The sequence below is a fragment of the Cygnus olor genome, chromosome 1 (assembly GCF_009769625.2).
Source record: "Cygnus olor isolate bCygOlo1 chromosome 1, bCygOlo1.pri.v2, whole genome shotgun sequence".
Lineage (NCBI taxonomy): Eukaryota > Metazoa > Chordata > Aves > Anseriformes > Anatidae > Cygnus > Cygnus olor.
This window is the reverse complement of record NC_049169.1, coordinates 182,055,482-182,067,857: the sequence shown is the minus strand read 5'-3', so window position 1 is coordinate 182,067,857 and position 12,376 is coordinate 182,055,482.

Genomic DNA, 12,376 nt, shown 5'->3' with positions numbered 1-12,376 from the left:
TTGAGTATCACAGTGCATCAAGAGATGCTCACCTGGGCTGGTTTAGTCAAGCACATCTGCTGTTGGGCCTTAAACACTTTATACAGAGGGGCTTGCCTTCATAGAGTGAGTCCGTTATTCTGTGCTGAGCTGCAGCATGCTTAGGAAAACTGCAAAAAGAGGTATTTGAATACTGGCACTAGCAGGCAGCGTGCTCTGCATTTGACATTCAGACGACCCAATTCTGAAAGTAGGTGAGTAAAGGGCTTCAAGCGCTTTTGTGGGAAGTGGGAAAACTGGGTTCTGGGCCAAAGGAGTTTGGAATCAACATCCCTCTCATTCCTGGAGAGCACCCAAACCCTTCGCTTGTTGTGCAGCTTGAAATGGGACAGCTCTGATGCTTCTCTCCTAAATTTAGCAGCTACACAGAAATAAGTGCAAAGCATGGGAGGCATGAGATACAACAAGCAAGGAGGGGTTTGGATCTGTGAGATGTATGTGGGAGCTCTCCTGAGGAGTCCAAGATTTACATCTTCTGCCGGTTGTTACTTAGGGGCCTTACATTGACCTCCAATTACATGAGTCCCAGAAACAGAATCAGTATCCCAGGACTTTATCATGCACAGATGTATCAAGCAAACAGTTGAGACTGAGTTGGACCCAATGTTGTACACCAGCACTAGTGGCAATGCCTCTGTCTTCAATCTTCTCTGTAAAGCTTTCTCATCACCTTTCTCTAAATATGTACACCATGCTGAAACTAAAATATAAACCTTGTTTTAATTGCAGCAGTCTGGGCACAGTGATTTTTTCTTTTCTAATACAGGAAAAGAGAAATTTAAGGAGGTTTGGAAAGGTGATAATACATTTGTTTTGTAGCGTTTAAGTGCTCCTCCTTATTCCCTGAGATTTATGACTCTAGCCCTGAATTTTGTCTGTTTATAGACTCTGCTGTAATTATTTTTATTAAAGTTTTTGAAACGTGTGTTAGAGGAAAATACTTTCAGAACCACTAAACTTTTCCATTCATTTCAAAAAACCTCTAGCTGCTATTTAATCCCTTCACTTGCCTTGCTGAGTCACTTTGCAGTCAACCCAGGAGGTGGGGAGCTTAGCAAATTTTGAAAATGAAATGGAGGGCTTAGACGTATTTTCATGAGTAAAACACACCCTTTAGAAGCAGCGCAGACATAGGTGTGGGTTTGTTTGAAGTCTGCTGCCACCTGCTTCTGAGGGAAAAACGCCGAAAGGAGCCATTTGTGTGTGACGAGGGCACTGATCCGAAACAGCCATGAAGAGCTTGCTGCCATAAATCGATGCTAAGCCCATGTTACGTTTGACGAGTCAGGGGAAAGAAACCGGCGGTAGGAGTGAAAGGTATGCCGTAGAACTTAACTCCTTCACGCATTGGGATTCCTTGCTAAAGGTTTTCAGAGCCTCTCTGCATCCTTTCCCCTGTTGCATTTAAAGACTTCACAAGCTAGACCTCAGGACAGTCTTGCGACTGTGGTACCAGTTCTAGCCAAGTAAAATGAGGTTCTTTGAGGCATCCAGTGACATACAAAGCACTAGTTGAACTTGGAGCCGATTTGTTTCTTGAAAGAATTTCAAAAAAGGGGAAGTGAGTGTAACTTAAACCTGGATGCTCGTCCTGAGGGCAGGGGAGGCCATGCCACTCATAAAGCATCCTTCATGGAGGAAGGGCTTTGGGCACTGTTTTTTATTTTGATTCCAAATGAAAACCAACATTTTCTGTGAAAGGGATGTGGCCTGATGCTGTGTGTCTATGGGCCCTGGGAGGGCTCAGAAACCCTCAGACCAGGCTACTGAATAGCTGTAGCTCTGTAGCCAGGATTCCCGGGGCACCCCGTGATTTTGGGAGCACACCGAGCAGGCTGCAGGGCTGGGAGCAGGCTCACTGCTGTCTGCTGGTGGCGCACCTGAAAAAAAAAACACAAATCTACGGGTATCCAGCCATCCATTGCGTGGTAGGGAGCCAGCTTAGTTTGTCAGAATTAAGCTAATTTTTTCAAAAAGTTTAATTTTGCTGGAGAGGTGGGTATGCCTCTCGCCACACAAAGGTCTACTGATATCCCAGCTGTTTGCATTTTTGTGTAAAGAGCTGTTGATGTAGAGGTGGTATGGGGAGAAATGGATTAAAACCCAAGCCATTGCTTCTGCCTCAGTCCTTGACCAACTGTCCAACCCCTCAAAGGTAACGTGGGTAAATCTTTGGTAATCTCCAGAATCCCCTGGTGCAAACTGATGGAAAGACAAAGTGCAAAAGACACCTGGCAATGGGCATTTAGCCCTACGTTATGGCCTGAATCAGGATACAAACCCCCTCACGCTGCAATTGGCTTTTTTTTTTTTTTTTTTTTTAAGAGAAAAGCTTATTTTGACTACCTTGCATTAGCAGTAAGGAAACCTTGCTCAAGCAAGATATGGCAGAAATATGTTTGATAGATTACTGTAGAGGGGCTGACAAAAAAAAAATCCTGTTGCATGTTTCATATTCAGACAATGAAGCTTTCATTTGCTGCCTCGTTCACAGATGTGGTATTGTCAAATTGCAGGAAAATGCCTGGCAGACTGTATCATCAACTATATTTAGGGAGAAAAAAATTCAGCACACACTATTTATAGAAGCCACACAAATAAGCACAGGGTTCTTATCAGCCAAAGATAACATTAGTCGTGATTTATCAAAGTAATCTTTATTTTATGGAAAATGGATAATAGGGCGTAATTTAATCCTTTGTGAATGTAATGTATATTTCAAAGGGTTCTTTCTTGTCAATAAAACCATTTGTTGTACTCGTTAAACTAATTAGTCTTGTTGCTGTTGCTTAGGACAGGATAAAAGATACCCGTTAAAGAAACGGGGAGGAGAAGAGGGGCTTGAAAGTTTGTACACCAGACTGTGTTCCTTGCCAGCCACCCTTCGGACCGAAACAGGCTTCGCTGCGACCCTGTGTTCATGGAGACGGTGCAGAAGACACAACTGCCTTTTTAAATTCTGGAACAAAACACCCCAAAAATTCAGCTCGTCCCTGGGCCACTCAACTGCTGCAAGCACCAGGGGCTCCCCCAACCTCCGGGCTGGTGGCAGCCCAGGCCCCGGCCTGGCTCTGGCACCCAGTGCCGCCGGGGAAGGCGGCGTTCCCGGCCGCTTCTCTCTGCTCCTTGCATTTTTTCCACCATATGCAAGCACATTCCAGGAGCCGTGCAGAAGGCGAAGAGGGAAGAAAACAGAACGGCCTCAGTGCTCCCTGTGTCGGGCCCTGGCCGTGCGCATGGAGCGAGGGCAGGTTCGCGGGGCCTGGCTCTTGCTGAGGCTGGGCCGGGGCTTGGCTCTGCGAGGGGTCCCGGGGCAGTGCCAGGCTGCAGGCAGGACGTGAGCTCATCCCCTGGATCCGCAGCTGACCTTGAAAGAACAGAGTCAGAAGTGGGGAAGAGTCAGAAGAGGACACATTTTAGTAACTTCCTCTTTTTTTTTTTCTTTCTTCTTCTTAGTGTTTTTGGTGTCCTTGTTTGTAGCCTAGCAGCCTCGTGAACTTCAAATAGGAATTTATGAATGATTTGTAGAAGATGACTCGCTGCTCTCAAAAGACCAGCTAAGCTCTTAAAGATCCTTCTCCCTTAGAAATGGTTCAGAAAATGTCCTCAGAAGGGCCAGGTTATGGAGAAATCCTTAAGGAAGGGTCTTGTCCCTACTGTCTGATCTGTTCTGCCTGGTCATCCCAGTTCCTTGGTTCTCTTTGTACCCTGCATTGTAGAAACTGTCCAAATATAATGTTTCTGATCCTGAAACATTGCATCCAGAAGTTTCACAAGTGCTTGGATCTCCTGGACACGCTGGTGAGGAGAGGGCCTAGCTTCCAGCTCCCGCAGCCCCACTGGCGAGCTCGCGGAGCAGATTTGTGTCCTCCCACCCCCTACTGCTCCGTGTCTACATACTGTGGAAACAACAAACATCCCTCTCAGGATCCATCCCCACCAGTGTCCCAGCCAGAAACCTGCATCTGGTGCTCCATCCCCCAGCAGCAGAAGGGAGGTGACAACGCTCGAGGAGCCAGCATGCCCCGGAGACTTCCAGCACAATGACCCAAGTGCAGCATCCAGGGCACTTGGGAGCAGTGCTCCAAAAGGCTCTGACCCCAGAGATGCAGTCCCCTGTTTGAGGACAGGGTGCCTCTGAGGCTGCCCCACCTGGCCGGCTGCCCAGAGGGGGTTTCAGCTAGCCAGAAGTACATGGCAGGGCCCTGCATTGAGTCAGGCCATGCCAGAAAGAGCAAGCGAGCTTGATGGTGCACAAGGGTATCACAGCAATGATAAAAGCATGTCGACTTTCCCCTTACATGGGATCACTTTAGGGAGGCCTTTGATATTTATTTTTTATGTCATCCAGAATGACAGAAGGACCAAAAACTGTTTCACAGACAGCATATGAATTAGACAGCAGAGTGAGGAGAACTAGCCATTAGTCCTTGTTGTTGTTTTTTTCTCGTTGGTGGTGATTTTTTTTGTTTTGTTTTGTTTGATTTGGTTTTGCTTGTTTTTTGTTTTTTTGATGAGATCTGAGGCTATTTTCAATCCCCCTCCTTCAGGTGCAGCCCCCGTACAGCAATGCCTGAACATAAAGCTGTAGTACAAAAGGTGATTCAGAACACTTACAGAGTGGATTCGAGCATCTTTTTGAAGTAACAGAGAGCCAGGTGGCCTCTGAAGACCTCTGAAGGGTGCCTTGAGACAACAAATCAGCTTTTCAGGTGCCAGTATCATGTCAGAGCCACTGTGGGCCCATGATGAGAAAAATATACAAGCTCCTGCTGCCTGTTCAAATTACATTTGGGACAAATTAGAGACTTTTGGAGGGGTTATCTGGCCATAGCAGATCTTGTAGTGCTGGAGGTCAAGGAGATTTCAGCAGGATACTGACTTGGGATGCAGGCCCATCCTTGCTAACACTATTTTGCTTTTTCCCTCTGATTCCTCATTCCCTACAAAGATGACAGACTGCTGAAGCAGGTGGCTAAAAGCAAGAGAGCAGCAGCCTTCGTTTCCCCTGTGCTTCTGTGCAGCCGCCCCCTCCACGCATAAAGCAGAGCCTGGAGGGGGGGGGGTGCCCTCCGCAACTCTACGTGCAGAATTTGCTCCACTAATCCCCACTGCACAGAGGAAAACAGCCACCTGCATTTTTACCTTTCATTTGAACACCGAGTGATGCGACTTTTAGTTCAGGAAACTGATAAGGACTGACAAAATTGCAGTAAGGTGAGATGCGATTTTTTTTTGCCAATATTTTTTTCTGTGTGGCAGAAACCACGTTGTCTTTCGTAAACAGGTGAAGAGGTGTCTGTGGTTGTGAACATGTTCTTCCTTTTTCTTCTTGGAAATCCACTCTCAATTAGTCGGGAACATTGGGTAAACTGGTGCTAATGAAATAAAAGGGTTTATTAGGTTACACAACGGTATGCGGGGGCTTAGGGGACAAAGTCAAACATCTACTCAGGCTAACTTTAGGGAGGGAAAACAGCTAGGGAGATCACAAGGGAAAGAGCTGAAAACCAAAACTTCACCAAACCAGGCAGATTTGTAAGCTAAATAGGGGATAAAGAATACAACAAGGCTGCTGTGTGGAGAGAAACTCCTCTTTTTCTGACTCTCTGTTGCAGTTACCACCTTTCCTCCTGCTACAACTGAACTCTGGCATCAACTTTGCAGGGCTAGTGTCATTAAAAATGCACTTAATATATACAAGTAACTTCAAATTTGTACTGTGCTATGATTTTTTAACTTTTAGTCCAATAGGTGCTGAGAGCCAAAGACAGCTCCTGTTTGACACATAGCTCCCAGAGAGCTCAGCAGCACAGCACTGGGGCTCAGAGTGATTCTTTTCTGATCAGATGGCAAAAACTACTTCAGAAGAGACTAACAGTCCTGCAAAAATGCTAATTTACTCCCTCAGACAATGCAGAGAAGAAAAGTTCAGAGCGAGCCACCTGCCCTGGGTGGGATTGAGCCCTGAGCCCCAGCTCATGGCCTAAATTGACCTTAAATGCCACAGTCACAGCAGAAATAAAGTAATTCACTGGGCACTTAGCCAGCCAGCTATATACATACACTCCTGCCTGCATTTTTCTGGACAGAAAGCGAACATTGTGACCTCTCTAGGATCCTTTGGAGCACTGTTTTTCCCAGCACACCCAGGATGCCACTTGACCTGAGCATTGCAAGTCTCAGCCACAGAGTATGTACAGCAATAAATGAGGGTGAGAGTCCTTAATTACCACCCTCACCTCTACCTGACACCAGTGTATAAAGCTGGGTAGGGATTGCTCGACATGGATTTGGCAGGTATCATTTCTCCTATCTCCTAAAGTCGCATTTTCTCATCAGGTAAGTGCATGTTGCTGGGAAATGAGAGTGCACTAGCATTTCTGAATTTGATTTTCCTGATTCTCTGGGTGCAGAAATGTGTTGTTTGTGTCCTAAGATTAGAAACAAAAGGTTATTAGCTTCCTAAGTATACTTACCCTCAATGTATTTTCTGGAGACATGATGGGTCTAAAAGAGGCTGGTCTAGAAAAGTTGTTAAAAGCGTTGCCTAAGTGGGCACCAAAGTCAGCCCAGGGCTCTGTTACAGGTGCCTCTGACCTGGGAGGGATGGCAGAGCGTGAAGGCTGGGAGCACCTGATTTAGTTTATAGTTTATTTCTTCAGTAAGTTCCTGATGCTGTAGAAACTTAGGCATACGTTTTAGTACATGAGTAATTATACTGTGTGTGTATGTTTCAAATTAAACAGGGGGTTTCAAAAGAAGGGGGCATCTGCATATCTGCATGAACACTGCCACCCAGGGATGAGTGATGCTGGAGCTCATTTGAGGTTTGGGCTCTCAGCAGAGCCATGGTCTAGGAGTAACCTCTGAGAGTGTCCCAGCACATCTGAGTTACTTCTGAGTGCAAGTGAAGTCGGAGAAATAATGTTCTTCTGGCTGAGGATTAGCAAGTCTAACAAATGTGCTTAGAGGAAAACTCCCAGTCCAGCTCTCTCCATGGAAAAGATCATTGACAGGCTGGTTTCTAACAAGCCAATAGAAATTGATTCTTGCTGCATTTAAGTGTGTTAGAACTACAAGCAAAGTTTAAACATGTTTATCTGCTGCTATTTCTGCTTTCAAAGAATCTCTCATTAACCTCAGCTAAAACTAATCTAGTCACTGCATTATTTTTGTATCCCCTCCTGAAAGGAAAAAGAGGTGGATTTCATGATAAACTGTGCTAACTTGGACCTTGATGCTATGTCATGTTAAATAACAGAGCATGGAACATGGAAGTCCTCAGTTGTGGTCCTTTTCCATATATCTACTTCACAAAACATATTTCTTAATGGTCTGTATATTTAAGCATAATCTTCACTAGATGTCCTGATTTCTCCTAAGCCTATGGAAATACATAGAGCGCTGTGAATTTAGATGTGTATTTTCTTATGAAGCCTCTTCTTTTGAGTTTCAAGAAATAAAGCATAAAACATTTGCAACTTCTTTGACTCCCCTATATACACACTGTTATTTAATATTCCAGCTGCTAAATGTGTTGCTGATGTAACCGATTCCTTGTGAACAGCCCTAGCTGCAGCCATGATTAGAGGCAGGTTTGGGCACCAGTGGCGTAGCGAGGGGCAGTGCTGGAGCAGGGGAACCAGCACGTGCAAGGTACGCTGCGAGTGCAACGGAGTTAGCTGAAATACCTTAATCAGATCAAAAGCAAATTGCTCTGGCAGTCTGTATTGTACTGACCGGATATCCCGATTCCCGAGGGCAGGAAACACTAAAATCCCAAGCCGGTAGAGAAGAGATTCAGCGGGACAGGAGGAAGTGAGAGGGACAAGGCAGAGCAAGATATATGGTCTGCAGAAAGACACGGCGTGGCAGATGCTCACCGGAGACAGAGATTACTCGAGGCAGGAATTAAGATACAAGCGGCAGAGAAAATACGACAGGAAGCTGCTCTACACCCCGCTGGCAGGGCGTGAGGATGGAGGAAGGGCTGCTCGGGGCAGATAAAGGAGGTGGTTGCAGCCCAGGCGGTGGGGACAGGGACAGGGACAGGGACAGGGATGGAGCAGTGCTGGCAGGCGGGACGGGTCTGATGCAGATAGCACAGAGAGCACCAGGATGCTCCTGCCACCGCTTGCGGGGCAGTGACAAAAGCAGGGGCTGCTCCAAAAGCTGCTCTAAGAACTGGGAGAAGAGAAGGAATGAAATGGGAGCTGGTGATCCTTCCCGAGTAAAGGATCGTGGCATGCGTTAAAAACAGAGTCTGGTGTGCAAGAATAAACGCTTTTCAGGCTTCAGGTAATGACACCTCAGACAGGCCCATCTATATCAGAAGGCAGAAATGTTAAGACACCATATTACAGGTGTTTACAAGCCAGACACAAGCAAACGAAAAACAACCCAAAAGTCAAGCATTTATTTATAAAACGTCAGAGTTGCGCTCCCCTTTGCATAAATCTGATAGCCACGCAGCTTGCACTGATGCATCCTTGCACTTTGCATCCTGCAAAGCCATGGGGCCATGTGGGGTCTGTGCCGACCCTGTGCAGGAGGTGGGCAGCTCCGGAGAGCCTCTGTGGGAGATGGCTTCAGGTATTGAGCAACGTGGGAAGAGAAAGGGAGGCGAGGGCAGGCTAAATGCCATTCTGGGAGCAGGCTTTGCTTGCTGATGACCTTGCTTGGAGAGAGGAGGGATAAGCAAAGGACAGTTTTGCAGGAAAGCTTTGTGGTTAAAGCCCCAAACTGCACAGCAGGAAATCCGGGTTACGTTCCTGGTGGTCACAACCAGTGGGGAAGTTCACTTTTAATCTCCGTGCTTCAGTTCCCCCGCTCTGGGTGTCGTGAACAGCTCGGCCAGAGCCAAGAATAGCCGTGGGCCCCGGCGGGATGGAGGGGGCTGAACCCAGGCGTATGCGAGGAAAGGGGCCCTGTGCTTTGCTCTCCCATCCAAAACCGCAGCACTGAATAAGCAGATCTTTTATTACCCTGATGTTGTCAGTCTAATCTGAATCTTTCCGCTCCGTTTGCACCCTTATCTGGCCGCAGCCAGCAGGAGGCTGGCGAGGAGGCTTCGCTCAGCCCGCACCGCGCATCCCGTAGCACCCGCTGGCAGCACAAGATTAAATCTGGTTACATGCCCTTCTTATTCTGCCTCTCCAACGGTGTCTCGGATGGATGCCAGGTCACTGCCCTCATCTGAAAAGCCACTTAGCAAGGACTAGGAGGTAGCAAGGCAGTAAGGATAGCTGTATACTTAACTGCCAGATCAGGTCTTAACGCCAGAGGAAAAAAAAAGAAATGCTTAACATCAAACGATACAGAAGGTAGCCCAGGACAAAAACCTGAATGTTTGCCCTCAGTGGACCATAACTCCAGTGGTAACAACTCCCACAGGGACAAAGCTTTGGTCCTACCTAAGGCAATTGCAGGTGTAATGCCCTGCTTATTTTCTGGGTTTTGGTTATGTTCATAGAGAGGGATTATTTCTTCATTTTCCACCTAGCCAGATAAAAGCTTTTACTCAGAGCTATGTCTAATATCCAAAGAATTGTTTTTTCTACATCAGAGAAGAGTTGGCTTTCTCCAGCCCCACATTCTTCAGGTCCACTTTGCCACACCATTGCTAAGCTGGTGCTGGGGAGTACTAGTGGGACACTTTGATACTTACTTCATTGTCCTCATAAATCCTCAAGGTCTTTTGCCTTAAGAGTGAAGGTATGTTCTATATTAACTCTTTTCTTATCTTCTTCCGGACTTATCTTTTCTCTCTCGGAATTACCTGGCACCATTTGTCTTGCAATTTTGACTCCCTTCTTTTGTCTCTGCAGGAGTTTCCCCCGTAAACCCCACTTCCCGTGTAAAGCCTCATTGCCTCTCTGCTCTCTTCCTGGAGTCGTCTTCTGTCACAAACTGGAGCCAGGATGTTTTAACCTTCTCCCATAGTGCCTGATTTTAATCCCTATCCCTAGTCACTTGCGATTAATTAGACTGCTTTCATAAAATCACAGACATTTACACTGGGATTTTAGCCTGTGATAATCTGAATTTAAGTAGCTCTACTGTTTGTTGTTACTACTTTCAATCATCTTCTTTCTACTGCAAAAAAAAAAACTGGGGTTCAGGGTGGATTTTTCTACAATTTCTTTACTTTGTGGATCATTAAGTTGTATTCTCTGTACTAGAGGATATTCTTTTTGCTTAACCTCATCCTTTGTTTTGCTTTAAAACCCACATATCCTAGGAGAGAAGGTTTGGAGTTATTTTCCCTCTCTTTCTGCACCCAGCAGTTGCTCAAGCCCTTTCTGCTGTTTTCCATCTCCTGTCTTTTTGTTCAGAGGAACTATGATTTATTTACCACACTGCATTACATCTTTACTTGGTATGTCTTTCCCTTCTCTAAGGCATACTCCAACCACCATGTTCTTCCTCTGCTCACTGGGTTGTAACTTCCCCTTTCAGTGCCTCTCCCACTTCTTTTTCACCATTGCTTTTATATAAAGACATTTTGCTGCTCCTCTTAGCCTGTCTGAACTGGTTGGGGCTCCATTTTGGGCCTGGTTTTGTTTTTTGATATAGACTACCTGTCGTACTGGCAGAAATGGCCACGCTATGAAACCTTGCTGCATCCACGGGTCTTGAGTACTGTGTGCAGCTGTGGTCCCTGCACCTGATCATGGTTATAGTGGAATAAAAATGCTATAGAGAATGGCAATGAGATGGTGAAGAGACTGGAGCAAGCTGCTTGTGAAGAGGGACTGAAAAGGCTGGATTGCTTCAATTCAGAGAGGAGAAGGCTAAGGAAGGATATGGCATCCCTCTGTCATCCCTAATATTACAGCTGCTGTGTGGGGCACCCAACACAATGGACCTTGGTTAGCAGCAGGATTTGTGTGCTTTCCCCTCCAACATCGCCCAGCCCAGACAGCCAGGACAGCCAGGAAGGCATTTCCTGCATGTTCCTGTCTTTCCCATTTATTGCCAAGGATCATCAAGAAACAGGACTCATGCTATTTGGGGAGGACAAATGGCTTTCTCAAGCCCCATGCTCTGCAGGTCCAGATGCATGACCCTTTGGGGTGATGACTGTTCAGAGGTCGGCAGATCTGCAAGGACTTCAGAGGGCTCAGGTGAGATGGAGACACAGCAACACTGGTGACAGAAAACAGAGGAGAGGGGAGAGCATCAGAGACTGGGAGCCTCACTCCACCAGGTGCAAACACAACTCTGCCCACAATAAGATGCTTCGTTAAAACAAAGAGTAACCTGGTCTAGTGGGAGGTGTCCCTGCCCATGGCAGGGGGATGGAATTAGGTGATCCTTAAGGTCCTTCCCAACCGAAACCATTTTTTGTGATTCTGTGAAAATTTCAAGACAGGAAAAAATGATTTATGGTTTTCCCCTGTTACAACATGCTGTAGGTTGCAATGATAATGCAAACAATCCAGAAAGGAAATAGAAATGATATTCCTACTCAAGCTGTTAATGAATCAAGCTGATGTGTGTTGAGGTTAAGGGAAAAACTTGGAATCATGGAGTCACAGAATAACCTGAGTTGGAAGGGACATGCAAAGACCATCGAGTCCAACTCCTGAACTCTTTGTGCTTCTTCCTTTTAAAGAGTAATTGGGAGGAAAATAAACAAAACAAGCAAAACAGCAGAATAGTACTTGAGCATTTGTAGAAGATATTTACAAGGAAGAGATACTAAACAAATCTAGATAAATTTCAATTAAAAGTGTACTCACTATCCTGATTTACACTGAGACCTGTAAAGTTCTTTTAAGCCTACACTATTGTTGTAGGTATTTTGCACTATGCTACAGGAGATGAATTGCACATAAAAGAATAATTGGTGATTAAAGCCATTTCCTGGTTTTACCCGGCCTTCCTCTGGGATCTAGGGGGGCTGCTCACCTCTTTTGTTGTCAAATTTCTGTCCACTGAGTGCAAACATTACAGAACTGGGGGCTGTGGCTGATTCACCAGTAGGCCACACTGCCATCCTGAGGGACCTCGACAGGCTGGAGAAACGGATTGACAGGAACCTCCTGAATGCCAGCACAGAGGTGTCATAAGCCAGTATCTGTGGGTTTTAAAGCACCATTAGGCATGTGTAAGGTGAACAAGAGTATCAGAATGTGACATTGTGAATAAACATTGTGCAAGACTTATAACTCTTTGTGCTTAGATGAACTCCATCCTGGGGACCTTGTGTGAAGGTGGATTCCTCCCCGCTTCCCTTTGAGAACTTCTGACGCCTGCTGCTTGCTCCTTCTCCCACACCACTGTACGTAGGGAAGGAATCAGCTCAGCTTTAGGTCTGGCCCAGGAAGGC